This window comes from Tenrec ecaudatus, chromosome 1 (assembly GCF_050624435.1).
Source record: "Tenrec ecaudatus isolate mTenEca1 chromosome 1, mTenEca1.hap1, whole genome shotgun sequence".
NCBI lineage: Eukaryota > Metazoa > Chordata > Mammalia > Afrosoricida > Tenrecidae > Tenrec > Tenrec ecaudatus.
Window position 1 is genome coordinate 221,839,198 of NC_134530.1, and position 7,499 is coordinate 221,846,696.

Genomic DNA, 7,499 nt, shown 5'->3' on the forward strand with positions numbered 1-7,499 from the left:
TGATCACTGTTATAATGATGATATAGAACAGGTTGGCATAAGCAAATATGGTGAAGAAACCTGATGGTGCCTGGCTATCAAAAGCTATAGCGTCTGGGATCTTAAAGGCTTGAAGATAAACAAGAGGCCATCTAGCTGAGAAGCAACAAAGCCCATGGAAGAAGCACACCAGCCTGTGTGACCATGAGGTGTTGAAGGGATCAGGCAACTGGATACCCCCTTACAGAAGAATCTCGGGGAGGAGACGAGCCAGTCAGGGTACAGGCTAGCAACAATGAAACATACAACTTTCCTCTAGTTCTTAAATCCTTCTCTCCCCGCCCCCCACACACACACTATCATGATCCCAATTCTACCTTTAAAATCTGGCTACACCAGATGATGTACACTGGTACAGATAGGAACTGGAAACACAGGGAATTCAGGACAGATGGTCCCTTCAGGACCAATGGTGAAAGTGATGATACCGGGAGGGTGGTGGGAAGGTGTGGTAGGAAGGGGAACCGATTACAAAGATCTACATATAACCTCTCCCTGGAGGATGGACAACAGAAAAGTGGGTGAAGGGAGACGTTGGACAATGTAAGATATGACAAAACAATAATAATTTATAAATTATCAAGAGTTCATGAGGGAGGGGGGACAGGGGAGGGAGGGGAAAAATAAGGAGCTGATATCAAGGGCTCAAGTAGAAAGCAAATGTTTTGAGAATGATGAGGGCAACAAATGTATAAATGTGCTTGACACAATGGATGGATGGATGGATTGTGATAAGAGCTGTATGAGTCCCAATAAAATGATTTAATTAAAAAGAAAAAGAACGGGTTAATTCTACTACCCCCCCACTTACACACACACACAATGTCCTCATGCCACCCAACTGTAGTTAACACCTTTCCTCAACTGCCCCCCCTCCCCCGCCTTTTTCCAGAATGCCTAAGAAATGGAATCACACAGCACAGAGCCCCTTGCATGTGACTTCTTTGGTAGCAACAATGAATGTGCGATTCCCCCAGGGAGCTGCCTGTGGCCGTGGATAGATCTTCTCGTAGAACAGCAGCGCCCCATTACTTGGATGTCCCACAGATCGTCCACCCCTTCACCAGTTTAAGTACATTTGTTTCCAGTTTGGGGATTATGGGGCTCATACAACTCTTATCACAATCCATACATACATTAATTGTGTAAAACACCCTTATACATTCGTTGCCCTCATCATTCTCTTGGGTTCCTGGAATCAGCTCCTCATTTTCCTTATTTCCCTCCCCTCCCTCTCTGCTCCCCCTCCCTCATGAACCCTTAATAATTTATAAATGATTATTTTATCTTTTATTTTCAAAAATATCTTATTGGGGGCTCCTAAAGCTCTTGGAACAATCCATGCATCAATTGTATCAAGCACATTTGCGCATCTGTTGCCATCATTATTTTCTAGGCACTTGTTTATTTTCTATTGAGCCCTTGGTGTCAGATCCTCTTTTTACCACCACCACCCCTTGTGGACCCTTCACAAATGATAAATGATTGTTATTTTCATATCTTACACCAGATATGTGTTTGTTCAGACCAATATAAACCCCATAGTGGCTTACATGGCGGCTTCCCGGAATTCTAAGACTCAGAAGTGGCGTGAGTGGGCCTCGGGACTGCCGTCAATCAACTCCTTGGTTCCTCTCCTTAGATTTCTACAGCCTGTTACGCTCAGCTTGATCTTGGCCATAGCTGCAGTGATCCCAAACTTAAAACCTCGCACACATTGTCCAGGAACAGAGCGCTGGCTTTCATTGGATCTCCAAAGAGACCTTTAGGCCTGGAGCTGAGCTTACCCTCGTGACTCAATGTTCAGACAAATGGCAGGCAGGCCTCCAAGGTGAACACTCACACAAGGCGAGTCCACCCGCTTTAGGACAGTGACGCATAGAGATCCAAGGGCAGCATGTGTGCTGAGGTCAAGTTCAGCAGGAAGGAAGGGATAGGCAAGGAGGATGAAGAGAACCGGAGAACACAGGAGGAAGTGGGAAAAGGGGGGTCTCTTTCTGGGGATTGCAGTTAAGGCCACAGAACAAAATGTGTACGAATTATTGAGTGAAAAACCAACTTGCTTGTAAACTTTCACCCAAATCGCAATGAAAAGTTGTTTTCACACAAGAGATCTTCTAATCTCGAACATTCCGTTGACCTGAGTTGTTGCTGGCAGCAGCAGTGAGGCCGTCCCCGCGGCCAGAGGAATGCCGTCGACTTGCCTGGCTTAGGCAGCGGGAGGGGTACTTGCACTGGGATGTTGTTGATCTGTTCTCATCACTTTTCTCTTGTGTGGGGTTTTCCCAGGAGGCCCCTTTTCACCCAAGTCAAGAGCAGAGACATCACTTCCCCGGTCTCTCTTACTAAGCCCAAGCAGGAAAGTAGGCTCACTGAGCACATGCTTCTGCATGAGGTTTTTTGTTTTGTTTTTAATTAGGAAGAGGACAGGATGAGAAAGCAGGACACACACACACAGAGAATCAATTTTTCTATCTAGATGGCAGCAGAGGTCCGATCATTTATTTGTTAACTCATTCAAGATTGAATTGTTTTCTGCTTTAAATTCTTTGTTGAAACTATGTGCTTTCCTCAATGGATGGCATTTTGAATGAAATGGGAAAATATTTAACGTTTTGGGGGAGTAACATGGAATGTGCTTCAATTAGGGAGGGGGGGCACATAAGTCCCAAGAGGTTGGTGGCATGATCCTTGTTTCTCCAAGTTAATGCAGGTATATAGACCGCCAACAGATGACTTCAGGCGCTAAAACTGGGATGGCACCTTCCCACCAAACCCCAGAGGCAGAAATGAAGGTGGGACCCTGTATGCCCTATGGAACACAAAAGAGTTAAATGAAACTGGACTTCATCGGTCAATACAGTCCTTACAGCGTATTACTCCAGAACTATGTCCGTAGGGTTTTGGGGTGTTTTTTTCATACCCCAATTGTTTCAAATTCCTAGATATGTGGGGCTTGAGATGACCTTGTTTCTGGTTCTGTGCCTGGTCTAGACCCAGAGAAAGTAGACAGAGCTGATTGAGGGAGGTACTTCCATAGACAGTCTATTTTAAATGTTTTGCACGGGAGTTATGGTTTTGCACAGGGAAGCTTTCTGTAACATGAGCACAGAGACGGAGCACTGGGGGGAAAGGGTGATATTACTTTATTAATTTTAGACAAACAAGGATGGACAGAAGATAGAGCGGGAATCGGGGACTGGCACCTGGTTAAATTAGAGGGTGAGGCCTGGGCCAGGGCACATTAGGCTTTCCAAGACATGGGGCTCATCCAAGTTTGTGATTTGAGCATGTGAGAGTGGATCCTGATGCTATTGACCTACTGTGATGGGGAACGTGGGAGGAGGAGACTTGAAAGGTAAGATGATATTGATACTGTGGTGCCTTTGCGATACACTGTTAGCTGTTGGGTCTGTGACTCTAGTAGCTCAGGAGTCAGGCAAACTGGGGTCATGAAGAGGAGAAGCCAGGTGTCCCTTCAGTCCTCCTTGACTTGGTTCATGGACTTGACCTTATAGGGATGTCTAATGAGTTTCTATGTTAGCAGGCAAGGATCTTGCTTATAAGAGGCAGAAGCCTTACTTGGATCAGCTCAGATAGAACCGGGACTTTATTGGAAAGATTGGGTAGCTTTCCCGATCAAGGAAAAACGGATGAATCAACTTACAGGAAGGGCAGAAATGCAGCTGGGCTCAAGGGACAATGGAAAAGACCGACTCTCTGTAGCTCTTATCTTCTCTTTCCTTCAAATTCTCTTTGTGTGCTTCCTCCATATGACAGAAAAGAGACACGGTTGCCAGCTGATCCAGCACAATATAGCTTAAAGGGCAGGTAACGGAGAGACTGGCTCTCTTTCCACTCCAGTTTGAAATATTGCAGGCAAGCAATCACTGGCCTGGCCAGGGTCAGATGCCTCCCTTGGACCAATCAACTCTGGTCATCATAGTAGAGTGGTGGTGGCTATATCAGCACAGGACAGAAAGAAAATGAAACATATTCTATACTTGACCTGATTACAGAGATCCAAATGACAATCTGTTAAACAAAGATCCCTAGTGGCTAGCACTAGGCTGCTAGCCCAAAGATGGCAAATCAAACGCACCCACACCTCCCCAAGAGAAAGGCCTGCCATCTCTTTCCCATAAAGATTGCAGTCTAGAAAACCCTAGGGGACACTTTAATGGGTCACATTGGTTCACTGTGAGTCAGAATCAACTTTGTAGCACACAGCAAGCAACAAGAGAGGAAACAATTTCTCTCCCATGTCAGTGCCCAGGTATACATATAGTGTGGCAGTTACATACTCTCCTGTCAACTTGCGAAAGGGTGCAGTCTAGCCTGTCAATCAGGTCACAGCTTGATGACCTCATTTGGAGGCATGAGGGAAATAAATAGCTCACTGGAGGCCAGGCACACTCTCTCTGCTACACTACCTGAAGCTACGCTGATGGAGCCAGAGCCCTGGAGCTGGAGGAGCCACATGGAGATCCTCTGGACTGGGCTGAGATGTTTTCTCAATCTACAATTGTTCTTTTATATAAAGCTCTTACTTACACACATGTGAGTTTCCCTGGATTTGTTTCTCTAGTCTACCCAGACTAACACACACAGTATATAAAATATATTTAGCATGCATCCTATGGATCTATCCAAGAATTGGTCCAGAGTTTCTAGAGCTGAGTACAATTCTTGGAAGCTTTCAAACAGAAAATAAAACAAAATTCCAAGATGTAAAATGAGATCTAAAAGTGAGCACTTGTTAAGTATGGGAAACAAAAATCACCACAAGTTACTGGATATTTAGCATTTCTGGCTCCTTTCTTTTGAGATCTCGTTAGACAATTTAGTACCTTTCGGGGCACCGTTGCTAAGCTTTGGGCCACTTTGGTGGCACAGCTAAGTGTTTGACCTGTTGGTCTGAACCCAGAGGTCAGTGGTTCAAACACCAGCAGATCCGTGGCAGGAAGATGAAGCTACCGGCTCCCGCAGGATTTGTGGCCTCAGAAACCCTGCCCAGGATCACTCCGAGTTGGGATTGACTCAGTGGCAATGGGTCTCGTAACCTGTTCTCCTCTCCCTCTAGAATAGCCCATGACTCCCGGCCCTGCTAGTGCTCACAGGAGCTCAGGCAAGAAGGGGCCCTGAAGCTCCAGCTTTTATTAGCTTCACGGCTACACTGTGCAGTTAGGAACCTTGTTGGCATGTAAGGAGAGACTAGAATATGACTAATAGTCGCTTCCACTATTGTATTACGCAGAACCCCAAAGGATATTGTTAGTGATGGGTAAGAGTTTCGGAAGAACTATTTCAGTTCAATATTGGGAGAAACATTTTAATACAGTCAATAGATGTAGTGGGCTGCTTTCAAATGTGTTGGATTATTTGTCTCTGGTTTTCAAACACAGGCCTGATAAACACTCTCGGGGAGATCTCAGTGGGAATTTGAGCAACAGCTGGGGCGGGGTTTATTAGATGAACTTAAAGTAGTATAAGCACACAAAAATGCTAACTCACTGCCGACGCCCAGTGACTCTGTAGGACAGGGGAGAACTGAACTGCCCCTAAGTAGAAAGCCTCATCTTTCTCCCGTGAAGTGGCTGGTGGTTTTGAACTGCTGACCTTGCAGTTAGCAGCTCAGCATATAACCCCTATGCCACCAGAGCACCTTATAATAGTAGAGTGAAATGAAGAAATTCAAACTCACTGCCGTGGGGTTGATTCCTACTCACGGTGAACATGTGGGACAGGTTGGAACGTAGAACTGCCCCTGTGGGTATCTGAGACGGTACCTCTCTCCTGGAGTAGACAGCTTCCTATGGCCCCGTCAGAGCGAGCGGTGGTTTCCAGTGGAGAACTCTTGGTTGGCCGACCAACACATCCCTCTCTATGCCACCAGGGCTCCTGCTGAAAGGCAATGGCATGGCTGGAAAGTAAAAAGGTCTGCATCCGAGTCCCCATTCGACAGAGCGCGATGGCCATGGGCAAGTGGCTGCACCTGAACTTCTATCCCTCCCCTTGCGAACTGGGCTTAGCAAAGCCTTTTCTCTGAGGGTCCCCTAAGGGGAAGGAGAATGAAAGTCTAGCACGCAGATGGGCAAAGAGCTCGCTCTGAATGATTTCGCTCTCCAAAGCTGAGGCTCTATGACTCTATGGGAGCGTTAGAGCTTTGCCTTGAACTGTAGATAGGGTTTAGAGGAGCGCAGGAGAGGGGCATTCCAAACAGAAGGACTTTGATTCTAATGTGATCTCTTGGCTCCTAGTTATTGTCTGTCTAGCATATCTTCTCTCCTGCGCCAGCCACAATACAACAAACTCAGTGACAATTCATAAATCACAAAATAATCCCTCTGCGATCCAGCTTCCGCACTCGGTGGTCATGGGTAGTTACATGATGGGAGGCAGAAGTAAGTCCTCAAGGGTTGCCCTTCAAGAAGGGCAAAGAGTAACCTGCTTACTGAGCCCTTGCAACGCTGAGCATAGTTTCCTATTTTTTTTCTAAATCAGAAAAATTATTTTAATGGTTTCAACCCCCCCCCTTTTTTAACAGAATCAGTAGTTAAAATAGTAGTTGATAACGCTGTAATTATTAGGCTTATTTATGTTTGAGGCCTTAGCTAAGTGGGTCAGAAATCAACGAGAGGTCTTAGACTGGTGGGTCAGCTGTCACTCTAGGGACTCCATCCTGTTGGTGTCCAGCTGTGATAGCCTTTTTATGTTTTAATGTGCCAAGCCCTTTTGAGATGACCCAGACCTTTAAAAAACGGTATCTCTCCTTCTCTGTTCATTCTTTGGAGATTTAACATGAATTCGGCAGCGTTCATGAAACACCTTCCGGCTCCTGTCATGTCCTCCTTCAACATTCAGCTCTGACCGCATCCATTTCAATGTTGTCTGTTCTTTTCTAAGTTGTTTTCACAACACTAAATTGTTCAAATTCTTTTTCTTCTTATCTGGCGGTTTCTCACTACTCCTGAAGTCTGGCCTGTACAATGTGTTATGACTCTGTCCTTATTGGAATAAGCTGACATCTGAGACCCAGAGAGTTGTTTACAGGTTTGGCTGGCATTGTTTTTTCCATGCAAAGGAGGCTATTGGATCTAGAGTGCTTAATTCATGCACTATTCTGTCCTTAGTCGTGTTTATTGAATAATTATTCCTGGGACTTGGTGAGCTCCTCACAATTCACACCGCCACTGGGCACCACCTTCTTGGACCAGCGTACTTGTCTATTGAAGTCACCCAGGGTCATTCATTTGGCCACACGTTTTTTGCAATTATGTTTAATGCCCGACTTAATAGGAGACAAATGGTTTTCCATCTAAAGAAAATCTCAGATTTATTTACAATTGGAAGAGGGATAAATATCTTGATGACTTTTTCCAAATAATTATGGATTTTCTAATCCTGTACCAAAATTCAGCAAGGGGTAATTTCCTAAAGGTTAGTTGCCGTGTGGAATT

General features: G+C 45.3%; 1 pseudogene; it reads right to left on the reverse strand.

The window, feature by feature from the left end:
* Nucleotides 1-6,792: 6,792 nt before the first annotated feature.
* LOC142439641 (protein MIX23 pseudogene) lies at nucleotides 6,793-7,288 on the reverse strand (annotated as a pseudogene).
* Between the last annotated feature and the right edge of the window lie 211 nt (nucleotides 7,289-7,499).